We start from the raw sequence: 16,594 nt of genomic DNA, 5'->3' as shown, positions 1-16,594 counted from the left end.
GTGGGGAACGAGTTACTCATAGGAGACCTGATAGCTTGGCTAAGGACTTTATGACATGACCTTTAGGCAGGAGTGTTGTGGGGGGTCTGGATAGCCGGTCAACTATCCGGCCTGTGGCGGTAAGGTCATGATCGGTGAGCAGTAATTGGAAGATCCCTAGGGGTGGGCGTCACCCATTACGGATGGGAGCGCTCGAGGGAGGTGGCCATTGGCCCCTCAACGGGGAGGCGGTCCCTTCTAAGGATGGGCCGCCGAAAGGAAAGGAAAGGCGGTCAAGGCCCCTTCCTGGGTAGGAGGGGCTACAGCCCCCTCCTGGGGAATTTCCTGGGGCCAGGACATCTGCGACGGCAGATGTGGTAAGTTGTGTGGGGTTTGGGAGGGGGTCTACGCTACCTTCTAGATACCTCACACGAGTCCTCGGACGACCTTTAAATGGCGTCGAGTTTATTGGGGCCCCCGTCAAGTCAAGGGAAATTGGTAAATGCACTTGAGGTACGCCTCTGTGCGGTCGCCCCTCACAAGTGAGGGTGATATGTCTGGTTTAGGGATCTTGACACCGGTTATGACCTTGCCGTTGGCCCTTAAACGTTAGGATGTACAATTTCAATTTAAAGTTTTGTAGGATGTTAGATCGGCTAGGAGAACCTTTGTATTAGAGAATATGTTAAGGTTAGCCAAACATCGCAAATGTGGAAATGAAATTGTACATTATTATGAAACTGTTATTTTAACGTTTTAATTTTGTTTCATATTTTAATAAATACGGCCGGGAGGGTCACTCCCTCCCGTCTTCCAAAAAGTCCAGAACGTTTCCGGTTTTCCATCATTGGGGATTGTGTTGAGAGGGGGTGGCGGGTATCTCAGCCATATGGAAAGGGGCGACCATTCGGTCCCCCCGAACGTATGGCGGAGTACCACGATCCCCCCGGGAAGCCATCTTGGGCGGGAGGCGGGTCCCGGCTGGTATGCCCGAAGCGGCGTAGCCGGGGCGCGCCTTTTCCCGCCCTGGAGTGGGCTGGCCTAGACACTGACGCGGCCGGCCACGCCCTTCGGGGCAGGCAAGGGCGGGTTTACTCCCGCCCTGAAGACGGATAAAAGGAGCAACAAGCCAAGAGAGCATCCTCTTGTTCCTGTGCTCTGAAGCTGCACCTCCTCGCTGCACGTGAGCTCGAGACGGAACGAAGAGCCAATTTTGACCCACCCACCAGCCCCTGAAGACAGCAAGTGGTTTTGAATAAAGTTTGATGTGGTAACGCTGATTTTTTGCAGGTTGTGATGATTATCGTGATAACTTTGAATATGCAATAAAGAATGGTTAAATTGTGGTATGTTTTTGCAAATAAAGTAATTACGCACTAGTGTTGACCAGTAACCATGCCTTTTAATAAGTCGTAATTGTTATGGTCTTTAGTGATTTAGCCATTTAGTAATTTAGTTAGAATTGTCGTATTTATTTTGGTCGGGCGGTAAGGTCATGATCGGTGAGCAGTAATTGGAAGATCCCTAGGGGTGGGCGTCACCCATTACGGATGGGAGCGCTCGAGGGAGGTGGCCATTGGCCCCTCAACGGGGAGGCAGTCCCTTCTAAGGATGGGCCGCTGAAAGGAAAGGAAAGGCGGTCAAGGCCCCTTCCTGGGTAGGAGGGGCTACAGCCCCCTCCTGGGGAATTTCCTGGGGCCAGGACATCTGCGACGGCAGATGTGGTAAGTTGTGTGGGGTTTGGGAGGGGGTCTACGCTACCTTCTAGATACCTCACACGAGTCCTCGGACGACCTTTAAATGGCGTCGAGTTTATTGGGGCCCCCGTCAAGTCAAGGGAAATTGGTAAATGCACTTGAGGTACGCCTCTGTGCGGTCGCCCCTCACAAGTGAGGGTGATATGTCTGGTTTAGGGATCTTGACACCGGTTATGACCTTGCCGTTGGCCCTTAAACGTTAGGATGTACAATTTCAATTTAAAGTTTTGTAGGATGTTAGATCGGCTAGGAGAACCTTTGTATTAGAGAATATGTTAAGGTTAGCCAAACATCGCAAATGTGGAAATGAAATTGTACATTATTATGAAACTGTTATTTTAACGTTTTAATTTTGTTTCATATTTTAATAAATACGGCCGGGAGGGAGGGTCACTCCCTCCCGTCTTCCAAAAAGTCCAGAACGTTTCCGGTTTCCCATCATTGGGGATTGTGTTGAGAGGGGGTGGCGGGTATCTCAGCCATATGGAAGTTAACTGTTACTGCATTGAGCTGGTTCTTTAGCCCTTTCCTAATTTGGAGCACCCTATTGGTGCTCCTGATGGATGCAGAGATGTTGTTACAGACCATGGGTAGTTAACTGGAGAATTCCTGTTGCCTGGTTTCTTTCTTGCACTTCTTGTACCCTGATTGTATGTTAAACAGAGTGTGGCGGGGCGGGACGTCCCTCCGAGGGACAGGACCATGTACGCGATTGGTGGTCAGGTGTCCCCCTCTCACCAGCTTCTGTGCTCTCTCAACAGCATGCCAATCCATATTTCAACGAGGAATGGCAACATAATAAGGAGCTCCTATGGAGCTACGAAGAGGAAAAAGGACAAGGCTCCTTTAATTGGGGATTCCAACCCGACGAGACTCCTCCCCTGTTGAACGTCATCGCGCAAGCTTCGTCAAAAGAGGGAGGAACCAGGAAGAAGGCGGACGGCGTTTCCCCGGAGGAAGAAGAAGGGGGCGGTGAGCGGAGAAGGAGAGAGAAACCGAAGATCCAGGAGGAAGAAGACGAGACGGGCCAAGCTCAGGACATCAGAGGGGAGGAGTGTGGCTTGAATCAGACTCACTTTCACACTAATAGAATCAGTCAATTCTACATCTATGCAGTTATATTTTCATCTTTACTGCAGGTTCTGCGGTAGGAGTATGAGTGTTATGTATAAATATATGTCGAATTGGCTGATTCTATTAGTGTGAAAGTGAGTGTGATTCTAGCCCGGATGCATGGGAGTGTGTGGGACGCGTATGTATTTTGTAGTTTTTGATATATGTATTATTAGAGGTATTTCTCCCGTTTTCCTATTGAATCAATTATGGTGATCTAATTGTGATTCATGCCAATTGAAAGTATCTATTATAAAGAACAGTGGTCCCTATAACAAGTATTTTATGAACAATGATCATACACTAGATAGATTGTATGTCTTCTGTCCATCCGGACAGGGATTTATTTTAAATCAGAAGAATAGTTTTTGATTGTTAAAAATGTCAAGGGGGCACAGCCGTGGCCTTCAACATATACAGGACAACAACAAAAAGAACAAAAATGGAAAAAGCACAAAATATGTCTGTACACTTATGTTTCAGTGGGACAGACGTCAAATGTTAGACCGCACCATTGCAATTATCCATGTTACATACACATTTTGCATATGGGGTTTATATGTCAACGTTTCGATGCCTTTCCTAGAATGTGGGCATCATCATCAGGACATTGGATGACATTATTGTTGTCTTAATTATTGAAACCATAATAATTGGCACATTATAAGACGGCCGGTGAACCTGGGTTCTTGCAGTTTACCCGGTTGTGTTCGCAGAAAATTCTGCAGCCTCGCGGTTCGTTTTAAATTCCGGCGCGAGTTTAATCACAGCGTTTGCTTGGATACGCCGAAATGCACAATGGCTATTTCGGGATAAGTAGGAAGCTGCCACGGGTCTGGCGATCTGGACAAAACAATAAACAAAAAAAGTAAAATGAAAATTGTGTGATGTGTACTTTGCTCTGATACATATCTTTGTCACCACTTATTTAAATTGATGAATCCATTTATGGGACCGTGATATATGCCCTGGCAGGGTATTTGCTGATTCTATTGTACCATGTTTCAAAGTGGCCCAGGAGCCATCGGCCCGCTTAAGCTTAGAGATGCGAGCATGTGTGGCTTCAGCCTGCAGGCTTTGCGCCAGGCATGCACCCACTTTATCCCCACCCGCGTATAATTTTTGTTTCAGAGCCAGTAGGGAGCGTTCCGCTTTGTTGGTGCGATGTAGGCGCAGCTGCCCCCGAAGCGTAGCATGGTGATTTTTATTTTGTAGTGAGGGCTGTTGGTGATTTTTATGCTCTAAGGCCTTAATGTGTTCAGATAGAGTCGTTTTGAGGAGGTGAGCTTCCCAGGAGCGAGCTATGGAGCTAGAGGAGATGTATCCCCGAATGGACGCATTGAAGGAATCCCATCTATTGAATTCAGAGGTATCGTTTGTGATAAAGAAGGCTTCAATCTCTCTATGGATGTCTTCCACATCTACTGGGTCATGCAGGATAGGGGGAGGAAGCTGCCATCGAGGATGGGCGCTATGCTGCAAGTTGGGAGATTGAAGGGTGACCAATACATAGACATGATCAGGGATTAAAATGTCAGACATCTCAGCTGCTGGTAGGGAGCAGATCAAAGAGGGAGGGAGAAAGCAATAATCAATTTGTGAGTATGTGCGGTGGACGCGTGAGAAGAAGGAGTAGTCATGGTGCCAATGTAATAAGGGGGAGAGCAGAGAGGCATATTCTACAAGTAGGGCACCCCATCGGACTTTGGGAGTGAAGCAACAGGCGCACAGTACATCAGTGCATCTGACCGTGTTGCATTGATTTGGTCCCCTTTAGAAAGACATAGGCGTAGGACTCCAGACAGAATTCCAAGGGCGTGGGGACAAGTGCATTCAGATCAGTTCATTCCTTTTGCACTGGAGAGCGAGACAGTGAAGGAGAGTCAATAAAGGTCCGGATATGATTGATGATATCTTGTCTGGCTTGCGAAGAGTCCTGATCTTTGGGGTGAATCCTGTGATTGGGAGGTGGAACGGTGGATCATTTTGACCGGGGGGGGGTTCCCTGTAACTATTCCGCGGGGAGGGGGCCTCCGCATCCCTAGAGTTCAGTTTGAGGTGAAGGAGTTGTTTTGATTCACGCAGCGAGCAAATGGTTCTGCGCTTGCCCTCCCAAGAGAAAATTTGCACAAAGGGGTGGCCCCATTGGTATTTGAATTTAAGTTTGCGCTGCTTGTCCGTAACTGGTTTGAAGTCCTTGCGTCTGCGGAGGGTGACATGGGCAATGTACTGAAAATTTTGAATTAAGTATCCATTGTAAGATAGAGCTGTAGCTCCATGGACTTTCCGCAAAATGGCTTTTTCTTAACAAAGAAATTGACATGTGTGAGTATGTCTGGAGTGAAGTCTGGGAGCCCCCTGTGGCCGGGCACTCACTGGGCTCTGTCAAGTGTGTAGAGATGACTAATGTAGAATGTTAATGGTTGCCTAGCAGCTTAGAATGTTATCTCTTGAGAGATGAAACTGAGCTGTGAAGCAGGCTGTGGATGAGCTGGAGGTTCCTGTACTTACTCTTCAATAAAGACTACAATTATAATATTTCTTGGACTCATCTTTACATTGGCGACGAGGGAAACCTTTCTGCGCAAGGGGCAGATGCTGGGTACCTCCACCCTTGGATTTTGGAAAAATTTAAATACATCATCCACCGATTTGTGAGTAATTGATTAAATTCTGCACTCAACTGATTGAATTCTGAACTCAACTTCGAACTAATTTGCATTCAGATTGACTATTTTAATTCATTGGAGATTTTTAAAATAACATCTGGAAGTTCGTGTGAATTACTGCCTATATTTACAAGCCTTCTGCCATGAAAATGTTAATAATGCTTGTGAAACGCTACCTTATGGAAGTGACAGCGCTGAGAATGGTTCTTCGTGCACTTCTCTAATGCTTTATACCTTCGTGTGCTATAATCTCCGTTTTCTGATGTAAATGGCAATTCTGAAGGATTGATACGATATCTGACAAAGCGCGACGTCAAGTTCTTTGTGTTTGCAAGTTTATTTCCTGGATTCTGACCTGTGGGAGCTAACTGAGACATCGTCGTGTTAAATGTAAACACCGATATCTTACCGGAAAACTTTCACTTAATGCTTTTAAAGAGGAAATCTGCAGAAAACGAAGAAATTGCTTTTAAAGAGGAAATCTGCAGAGAACGAAGAAAACAAAGAAAACGAAGATTTCGATCTTTATAATCTGGTGACTCTGGACTTAACTTTGTCAAGAATTGAAGGTTTTTATTTTAATTTGTTATGTTAGTTTCTTTATTTTAAACTAACTTTTCCTTCCTTTACAGGTGCAATTTGTTTAAAATGTCTGATCAAGCTTTGTCCACTCCACCTGCCTTTTTGCCAACTCCTGGAGAACCAATAATTCCTTGGAAGGAATGGAAAAAGTTGTTTTTTACCTACATTCTTGCCACTGGTGCTGATAAATATGGTCCAGTGCGTAGGCAAGCTATTTTACTACACAATTTGGGGGTGGAAGGTCGTAGATTATATGAAAATCTTCCAGAAGTTTCCCTTGGTAGTGGAGATGGACAAGCTACAAATGTTTATGAAATGAGTTTACAAATGCTTGAAATAAGGTTTACCACAAAAGTAAATTTAGTTATTGAAAGATACAAGTTTTTCTGTAGGGTACAAAAAGTTGACGAAGATATAGCGTCATATGTTGGTGCATTAAGAGGGTTGTCACTGACTTGTCAATTTGGCACTTTAACAGACTCACTTATTCGTGATCAGATAGTTAGATGTACTAATAATAAGAGAGTACGTGAAAAGTTATTGATTAAAGATTCTGGACTAGAAGAAGCTATTCAAATAGCAAAGGGGTTGGAGCATAGTGACATTTGGATTAAAGAAATGGACAAATGTACAAATGCTACTGTAAATAAGGAGGGTGCATTGAAAGTTTCTAGTTCTAAAGATTCTGAAATTCATGCAAATATTGATGAAACCAAAATAACCAAACCTTTGGTTAAAATTCATAATAAACCCAGTACTAAAGTTTTTGATAAGAAAGGGAATTTCGCCAAAACAGTGGCTTTATTAATGTGCGACCTATCAAATGTTACCGTTGTGGTGCACCCGGTCATATTGCTTCCAGTGTGAAGTGTATGGCCAGGAACGCAATATGTAGGACATGTGGTATGAGAGGCCATCTTGCTAAGGTTTGTAGAACTAAAATTCCTTCTGTTCATCAAATTGATGATTCTTGTGAAGATGTTTGTGAATTTATCCCCTCTATTGATAATGTCAAGGGTTTTCAACGTAATGTTGGTGTTGAGGTTGAAATTGACAATATTGATTTGTCAGGTATTCCTAGGGAGAGCACTGACAAGCTAGATAAACCTCATTATGTTATCAAGTTTGATACTGTGGGGGTAAACATGTTAATTGATTCTGGAAGTTTATATACCTTGATGTCAAAGGAAATGTACATTAAGTCATGGGGAGTATCTGCTAATATAAATAACTGGGATCCATCAGATATCAAGCTGTAGGCTATGGGGGAAAGAACATTGACATTTTGGGTTTAAAATGGATGGTAATTGAATTTGATAACAAGAAACTCTATGGTAGAGTGTACCTAACTGAACAAGGTTCAAATTTATTGGGATGGCGTCACCAGAGAGATTTAGGTATAGTTTTAAATCCTAATGCCACTGTTCCAGTTCAGTCTATATGCTTGGTAAATAGTGAGGGTTATGATTCCTTAATTATGGGAAAGTACTCTGATGTCTTTTGTGATGAATTGGGAAAGTTGAGAAATTTTTCTCATAAAATTATTCTCAAAAGTAATGCTACTCCCGTAGTTCACAAAGTTAGATCTGTTCCCCATCTCATGAAAGATCCTTTACAAGTTGAACTTGATAGGTTACTAAATTTGGGGATAATTGAGCCTATTGAGGCTTCTGAGTGGCTTGCGCCCATTGTCGTCGCGCCCAAGGATGGGGGAAAGAAGATTTGTTTATGTATTGATCTTCGCGATCTAAACAAAAACATTTGGGTTGATCGCCAACCTCTACCAAACATTTCAGAGATGTTGACGGCAATGGGCGGGGGGGTGTTTTTAGCGTCATTGATATGTCGTCAGCATATCACCAGATTGATCTCAATGAAGAATCTAGACATTTGACATCATTTGTAACACCGCTGAGTGCTTTTCGTTACCGTAGGATGCCATTTGGACTAGCTTCGGCCTCAGCAGTGTTCCAAAGGGTCATGGGAAAAGTTCTTCATGGTATAAATGATTTACTTTGCTTCCAAGATGATGTGTTAATTGTCGGCAAAGATTTTGATCATCATGATCAAGTGATGGAAAGTGTCTTGTGTAGAATGAGAGAACATGGGTTGACTATTCAGAAGGAGAAATGTCAGTTAAGGAAGGATGTAGTTAATTACCTTGGCCACGAAATTTCCAAGGAAGGAATCAGACCAAAGAAAAGTATTGTCTCTGCCAATAGAGATGCTCCTGTTCCTTCTACTAAAGATCAGTTGAGGAGTTTTCTCGGTTTAGCGGAGTATTGCTCCAAGTTTGTGAGAAATTTTACTAATATTGTGGAACCATTGCGGATATTAATGAAAAGTGGTGTTGAATTTGTATGGAGTGATGCTTGTTGAAAAGCATTTCAGGATGTTAAAGATGGAATATTGTCTGCACCCAGCCTTGGACACTTTGATGTTAGAGCAAAAACTTTTATCACCACTGATGCGAGCGCTTTAGGTATTGGTGCAGTTTTAACGCAAGTATGTAATGGAGAGGAAAGAATTATTGGGTTTGAATCTAGAAGACTACAGGGTGCTGAGAGGTCATATTCAGTGATAGAAAAAGAGGCCTTGGGATGTTGTTGGGGGATTAAACATTTCAAATACTTTGTATGGGGTTTACCATTTAGACTTCGTACTGATCACAAACCTTTAGTTCATTTGTTTAAGGGGGGCAAAGGTTTAGAAGGGAGTGTTACTCCGAGGATATCAAGGTGGATTTTATCAGTTTTAGAGTACAATTTTGAAGTGGAATACATGAAGGGATTGAAGAATATAGTAGCGGATTGCTTGTCGAGAATACCTGTTGTTGTGAGTGATATTGAGTCTGAAGCTGATGTTGAGGAAGTGAGATATACTGAAGAACAAGCTTTTGGGTTGGAGCAATGGGATGCTGCAATGTTGGAAGATGAAGTATTGGAAAGAGTTATGTTTTCTATTTCTAATGGATGGGATGCGCAATTGTGCAATGATTTACGGTTTAAAGGTTACATTAATGTTGCAGAAGAGTTAAGTGTAAGAGAAGGGAAACTGTGGAGGAGAGACAAATTAGTACCACCGAAGAATCTTAGATCTAAAATTCTCATCATGGCACACGAAGGTCATTTGGGGAGAAATATGACTAAGCGACGTGTACGTCAGTCATTCTGGTGGCCTAGTTTAGATAATGAGGTTGAAGCAGTTGTCAAAGATTGTTATGCTTGTGCTGCTAGTGACAAGACCAAAGTTTTACGTCAACCTCCTTTTCTTCTGTGAAGTTTCCTGAGCGTCCTTGGGAAAGGTTGGCTTTAGATTTCATTGGTCCTATTTCCAAGTTGGGAACAAATTGCAAATTCTTAATGGTTTTGGTGGATTATCACTCCAAGTGGTTTGTGGTTGAGACATCTGAGAGTATTACAACTGAAAAAGTAATTAAGTTTCTTGAGAAAGTCTTCTTGAATGAGGGGATTCCAAAGGTCTTGGTGTCAGACAATGGTCCGCAATTAGTTTCTAGGAAAATGGTGGAGTTCCTGTGTGGGAAAGGGATTAAACATGAGAGAGTTGCTTTATTTAGGCCACAAGCCAATGGCTTAGTTGAGAGGATTAATCGCCTGATCTTGGACAATATACAACTTTCTTTGTGCAATGGTTTGTCCTGGTCTGAAGAATTGAAGAAGCTGATGTGGTCTTATAGGGTAACACCACATTCCATGACTGGAGTGTCACCTTTCATTTCTCCTAAAGGAAGGGAACCAGGTTTGAAAGAAGTACCAGGGTGGTTGAAAGACAGGGAATGTGTATGGGTGAATTGTGATGAGGTTGGAGATCAAGTGCTTAACAAACAAATCATTGCTGCCAAACATTATGATCACTTAAAAGGTGTCAAATTTCCTAACATAAAATCTGGTGATTGGGTTGTAGTGAGACGTGGAGGTTTTATTGTCAAGGGTGATAGCAAGTTCTCTAAACCTGTTCAGGTGAAGGAAGTGAAGAAGAATGTGGTGATTCTGTATGATGGGACTACTTGGAGTTTGGGAAATGTATCTAAGTGTTTTTCTCCTTGTAGTTAAATTGGTTTTCACTCATTTTTCTGTTCTGTATAATAGTTTCCTTCAAGTTTTTGTTGTGGGATATATAAGAGGGAAGGTGTGTAGAGATGACTAATGTAGAATGTTAATGGTTGCCTAGCCGCTTAGAATGTTATCTCTTGAGAGATGAAACTGAGCTGTGAAGCAGGCTGTGGATGAGCTGGAGGTTCCTGTACTTACTCTTCAATAAAGACTACAATTATAATATTTCTTGGACTCATCTTTACAAAGTGATGGGGGAAGCTTGCAAGAGACTCGCCGTGAAAGACATGTTATGTTATGTTATGTTAGATTAATTTATTGCGCGCTCAGCTACTCGTGAGTGTCCCGGTGCGGAACCATGGGGGATGGCAAAAAGCTTCACATGAACAGATGCGTCTACAATTTTTTCTTAAATACCCTAAGGTACTGGATGGTGCGCAGGCCCAGAGGAAGGGCATTCCAAGCAGCTGCTGCTTTAACTAAAAAGGAACAGCCCCCCTATCCTCTGACGCTTAAAACGCGGGACCTGGGCCAAATATAAAGACGAGAGCTTGTAGGAGTATAAAAAGAAACGCGCTTCTGAAGATAGATAGGGCCATTTCTGTGAAGCGCACGGTGTGCCATGACCAATGTCTTAAATTTCACCCTGGCAGCCAAGGGCAGCCAATGATACAATCGCAGCTGGAGATGGACACTGTCCCTGGATGACGGGCCCGTTAAAAGTCTGGCTGCGGTATTCTGTACCACCTGCAGCCTCCTCAGCCAGTAACCAGGATTACCGGCGAAGAGGGCATTTGCATAATCCAGCCGCGACAGGATCGATGTGCAAGTAATTGTTTGCCTTGCCGCCGGAGGCAGGAGGGGAAAAAAACATCTGAAAGTTTTCAATAAAGCAAAGCAGCCGCCGGCCAGCTTCTTGATATGGTCCGCAAAAGAAAGATCTTTGTCGAACCAGACCCCAGACCCCAAGATTTTTTGCTGGCTGCCCAGTAGAGGTGTGACATGGGAACTCAGGGGTGTCAAAGCTGTTCTCTAAAATTTAGAGGAAATGTACCAAAGAGTAAGATTTCTGATTTCCCCTCATTACATTTGAGCTGTGCCTCTGCCATCCATTTAAAAATAGATGACAAGCAAAGTTGGGCCCGAAGCACAGAGTCTTCCCCCTTTGCCCAGGTGAAAAGCAGCTGGGTGTCATCCGCATAGGCCAACACCTTAGCCCCCATCGCCTCTGCTAAGGTAGATATTAAATAAAAGGGGGCTAAGGGAAGAGCCCTGCAGGACACCTGTTATGACTGACTGCGAAGCAGAGGAACACAGAGGAATCTATACCTGCTCTGACCGCCCCCTCAAAAATGAGCGGAGCCAACCCCACACAGCACCCGAAACCCCTATACTGACCAAGCGTGACAGGAGCAAAGAGTGAGGGACAGTATGGAACGCGGCTGAGAGGTCCAGCAAAATAAGTGCCGCCCTCCCGCCTGCGTCCAAACAGTATGTATAGCTTCTGCCACCACGACCAGTACAGTTTCCGTGCTGTGTGACTGCCGGAACCCAGATTGTCCTAGGTGAAGCAGACCCTCCTTCTCCACAAAGTCAGTAATCTGCTTATTAACGGCCTTCTTGCAAACCTTAGGCAGAGCAGGGAGAAGAGAAATAGGCTGATAATTCTCTGGACAGCGAGGGTCAAGAGATTACTTTTTCAAAAGGGGCAAGATCTTTGCCTTCTTCTAAGCCTCAGGGACCACTGCTGTCTGGAGGGAAAGATTAAAAATGGTATTCACTTCTTTCATAACAACCTCAGCCAAAGATGCCAGAAGCCTCGCCGTACAGGGGTCTACAGGTGATCCTGATTTTAAACTTTTCAGCAGGTTCAGGCAATCCGAGGAATCAACGGTCTTAAATTCCGACAATGAGTGTCCCCCATCAGCTACTGGACACTCCACAATGGTGTCCAAGTGGCTACTACAAGAAGTAAAAGTAGATTGAATGGCCAAGATCTGAACTCTGAAGAAGCCCAAAAGCATATTGTACCAGGAGGGCAGGACCTCAGGGGACATAAAACTCTGGACAATTGCATACATTTCTCTGGAGTTATTATTGGCCGCTTCGATACGGGCTGAATAGAATTGCCCTTTAGCCAGCTTAATGGCGGCATAATATATCTTTTGCTTATCCCTAAGCTTGCACTTAGCAGCTGTATAGTAACCACTCTTCCTCCATGCCCGTTCCAGAGTTTTATAGTCATGCTTCAGAACTTTAAGGGACGCATTGAGCCAAGGCTTAGATGGCGAATATCTAGCCAGTCTAACAGAGCGGGGGAGAGCCACCGGCGCAGCAGTGGTAGAGATCCAGCTAGAGAGCCCTGCAACCTGGTCCTCAAGCTCTCCATCCAACCTGGGTCTGGAAGCAGCCAGGGCCGAGTTGAACTCTACAGGATCAATCCTGCCCAAGCCTGAATTATGGCTCAAGAAGGCTAAAGGCTCTGCCTTAGAAAACTCCCAGGAAAAATAGGTAATAAAGTGGTCTAACCAAGTAACTGGGCGAGGTTCATCTGCCTGTATTGGAAAGGTAGTGCAGATAGGATCAAGAACATGCCCTGCTTGATAAGTGGGAAGGCTAACCTGCTGCTCAAGGAGAGCCAGTTGTAAACCTTCAAGGAGGTCTTGTGTATCCTTGCTACCAGCCTGGTCCAAATGTATGTTCAGGTCTCCTAGGACCATATAATGGGCAAATCTGACCGCTTTAGTGGTGATTGCATCCCCCCAGGCCTGGAGAAACGGACCTACTTGACCAGGGTGCCTATAAATCAATGAGCCACCCAGGGTAAAATGTGCTGAGAGCCGAACACTAAAATCAATGGCTTCGCAGCCGCCCCACAGAGTGGCCTCTTCCATCCTGAGTGCCCACCTTTTCCTATAAACAATTGCGACTCCACCCCCCGCCCCTTCATACGATCCGCTCGGGAGATTTTATAGCCCGGCGGTATAGCCAGAGTGACAATCGGGTCAGCAGAGGAGTCGAGCCAAGTTTCAGTTAAAAACAACAAATCCAGAATATGGTCCTCTAGAAGCTCGAAAACTTCAGCATGATGTTTCTTGAGCGAGCGCACATTGATCAGGGCAGACCGAGGCTCAAAAGGTAGGCCGGGCTCAGCTAAGGTGCCCAGATTCCGAGATAACCTGAACCCACAAGCATAGCAAGCATTTTTTGGTGCGTGCCACAGCTAAATTCCAGCGACCAGCATGACAATAAAAACAGGGATCTAAAGCCTGCAAGGCATCCGCCGTATATCTCCTACCAGACCCTGGAAGCTCCAGGGCAGCGTGGTTGGCGCTGGCCGCTTCCGGGACGCTGACGGGCGCAGACGAGCTTGCCTTAGGCGCGCCTTCGGCGATCCATCCACGCGTCCGCTGAGCAACCAGGCCACATGCATTGAAATAATGCTAGGAGCACGAGGAACTAGACGGCCAACTCTCCAAGATGGTGGTTCCTCGTGGCACCAGGGAGAAAGGCAGGTAGAGTGCTCGGCAGAAATGCTCGAGTGAAAATAAGGTAGTTAAATTTTTAAGGTGCAGGTATGTGGCAAGTATAACAAATAAAAACACATGATATCTCCGCGGGGAACACCCCGATGCGTAGGTTGTTACGCCAACTTCGATTTTCGAGGTCTGCCTGTTTGAGTTTTAGGTTAAAATGCTGATCTTCAAGTTCCGCCATTCTGCGCCAAAGGTTCTCATGGTCTTCTGCCCTCGCACCCATCGTGCGTTCAAGTTCATCCACACTACCTCCAATCTCCGTAACGTCCAGCCGGATGTCCTGCAGATAGGGTTTGAGCGATCCAATTTCTGCATTGATTTCCTGGAGGAAGGAACTCATGAAAGCAAGGGTGATCGGGATACATAACGGGTCTCCATCAGTCACAGGTCACGGGGGATCAGATGCAGGCAGTGTCTGGAGGTTGGATTTCATCCATAGCATAGATAGGTTACAGAGTTATCGCTGGCTGGAATGGGGTCCATGTCCTTGTTTGCCTTAGATGGAGGCATGGCTAGCAAGAGTTCTTAGCAGCCCACCTTCAACTCCGGGGAGGGCTCAGCACCGACACAAGTCAATACAGCGGGAGATAGATCTTGTTTGGCTTTGCAAAGATCAATACCGTTCCGCAATATGGGAGGGTTGTAGGCTGCAAGAGAATGATAGAGGATGAACCCAAGTCTTAAGGGAAATCTATTAGGCCCACTCTATGCTATAGATAAAAGGAGCCTCGCCAGGAGTCCCCAATCAAAGGGAGGCGTGTCGGCTAGAGCGTCAGTGCGCCACCAAAAATTCAGTGGTTGAGGCTTAACTGAGCATGAGGAGCCCCTTCTATGTACTGGAGCTGTTGTAGATTAGGGCGCCAAGTATTCACCCAGAGGCAGGAGAAGACCCAGATGCCGCTGTGGCTCAGGATGGGCTCCAGTAGGACAGGGAGATTCAGGGTAAGCTGTTAGTGGAGGTTTTCCTGCGCATGGGGGTTGCGGGGGAGACAGATCCCTTGGGTCCCCTCCTCGGACCCTCAGCATAACTCAGCCTCAAAGGGCCTCACCTGGGGTCAAGGTCCGCAATTTAGTCCCGGGCGTGCTGTAGCAAAAATTGTCTCCAAACTACCACAGATTGGTCCCCCAGAGCAGGCCAGCAGAGCTCATTGACCCACCTATAACTTCACAAGAGTAAGGGGGTGTCCGGAAGGTGCATATCGACAGGAGGGAAGGAGTGACCCAACTCGCTGCGCGACCCTCACCGCCGGTCTCCCCGTCAGCAAGACGTGTTGATGGGGCTTTCATCCCCCCACACACTGGAGAGCCCGTGACATCAGGCCCAGGCCCAGGTGCTACCGCTGTCCACTAGGCTCGAGCGAGCTCCAGGGGGGGCAGAGCCTCAAGTGCCAGGTAGGGTCGGCGGGGGAGTCCCCCTGCAGCGGCCAGAATGAATAGGGGACCCCCGCCGCACAAGCCCCGCGCCTGGCATTGTCTTACCTCTCATCGAACCAGGTGGGCTGTCAGCGTCTGTGGGGAGGGCGAGTTGCAGGCAGCACCAGGCTCTCTCCGAGGCCGCAGATTCTTCAGCGGTACAGTGCCTCCCACTTGATGGTTCCTGAAATGCAGGTGCAGCTCCGTGCTGAGTCCTCCGACGTGGGTAGCGAATGTGTCAGCCGGTCAACCGAGTCTCCCGCTTGGTCCGACTGTAGGCGAGCGGGGTCTCCTGTTCAGTAGCAGCGGCCCAGGAGGATGGCGACAGGAGCGATGCAGTCCGGAGTCATTCCCCTAGGCAGAGGCGACGTCAGATGGCACTGGGTGGAGGTCCTAGGGGCATACCTCTCACTGCGATCCCGGCAGCGGGATCTAAGATGGCAGCGACGGACCCTGAGGCACGTCTCCATGGACAGGTCTAAAAGAACCAGAACCGCTCCTTGCCCCTCGTCCATTAGCCACTTAATATAATCTATGGCCCAGACCAATGCAGTTTTGGTTCTATGATGTTTTCAGAAACCGAACTGAGATTTGCCCAGCCATCTCAGCTCTTCTACAGCCTCCATCAGATGACCATTCAAGCGTATCTCAAAAATCTTGACCGGTAGTGAGATTGGATAATATATTTTAAGATCTGTGCTATCAAGATTGGTCTTTGTAGGAGAGCCCTGATCACTGCCTCCTTTCAATGACATGGAAAGCAACCAGAGATGATAGCTTTATTAATCAAGTCCATAAGAGGGTGTGCCACTGTACCAGCCAACATGTGCAAGATTGTTGGTCCACATTGTTCCAGGGGGGAGCCTGACTTAGTGTTAAAGAGATGTTGTTTCATTCTTTCAGGAGTGAGTGGTAGAAATATTGTGAACAGTTTGCACTTTATTTTGTAGATTGGTCTTATTAAAACCCATCTTGATGGTGACAAGTAATTAAGATGCTCATGCATTAGCGTTAATAAAGAAATGAAAAAATCCAAAATCACTTTGGTGTCTCGCATCATGCTGAATAAAGGGGTTATGTGATAGGTAAATGCAGTCCTTACCATATGCATGTATGTGTAGAACGTGTTCATCGAAACTGAAAGTGCTATAAGTTATTAACTATGCTGGATGCATCATAGCATATTGTTCACTGGAAATGCATGGAAATGCAGGTTTCAAATTGTGTGAGGGCAAAAGTTAGTCGACCTGGTATCAGAAAAGGTAATGCACCACTCTCAGAAACATGCTACCAATCAGATTATGAGTAGATGGAAAGTTAATTCAGAATCGAGTAGGGCAGCCTTCTCAAAATCTGTATGGTATTATGGTAATGTTGGGATCAGTTGTGCTGGTATTGGTGTTACTGTTGGTGGTATTTGTGCTGTGTTATTTGTGGTATTGGTGGAGGTTCTATTGGTATTGGTGGTGGTG

The 16,594-nt window shown here is 45.7% G+C and overlaps 1 protein-coding gene across 1 annotated transcript in view; it reads left to right on the top strand.

Moving 5' to 3' along the window:
* FSCN3 (fascin actin-bundling protein 3) overlaps positions 1-16,594 on the top strand; it is a 219,211-nt gene that overhangs the window by 128,336 nt on the left and 74,281 nt on the right. The window lies entirely within an intron of this gene.

Source organism: Lissotriton vulgaris, chromosome 1_1 (assembly GCF_964263255.1).
Source record: "Lissotriton vulgaris chromosome 1_1, aLisVul1.2, whole genome shotgun sequence".
Taxonomy (NCBI): Eukaryota; Metazoa; Chordata; class Amphibia; order Caudata; family Salamandridae; genus Lissotriton; species Lissotriton vulgaris.
The sequence above is the reverse complement of the archived record's forward strand: the minus strand, read 5'-3'. Positions and strand labels throughout refer to the sequence as shown.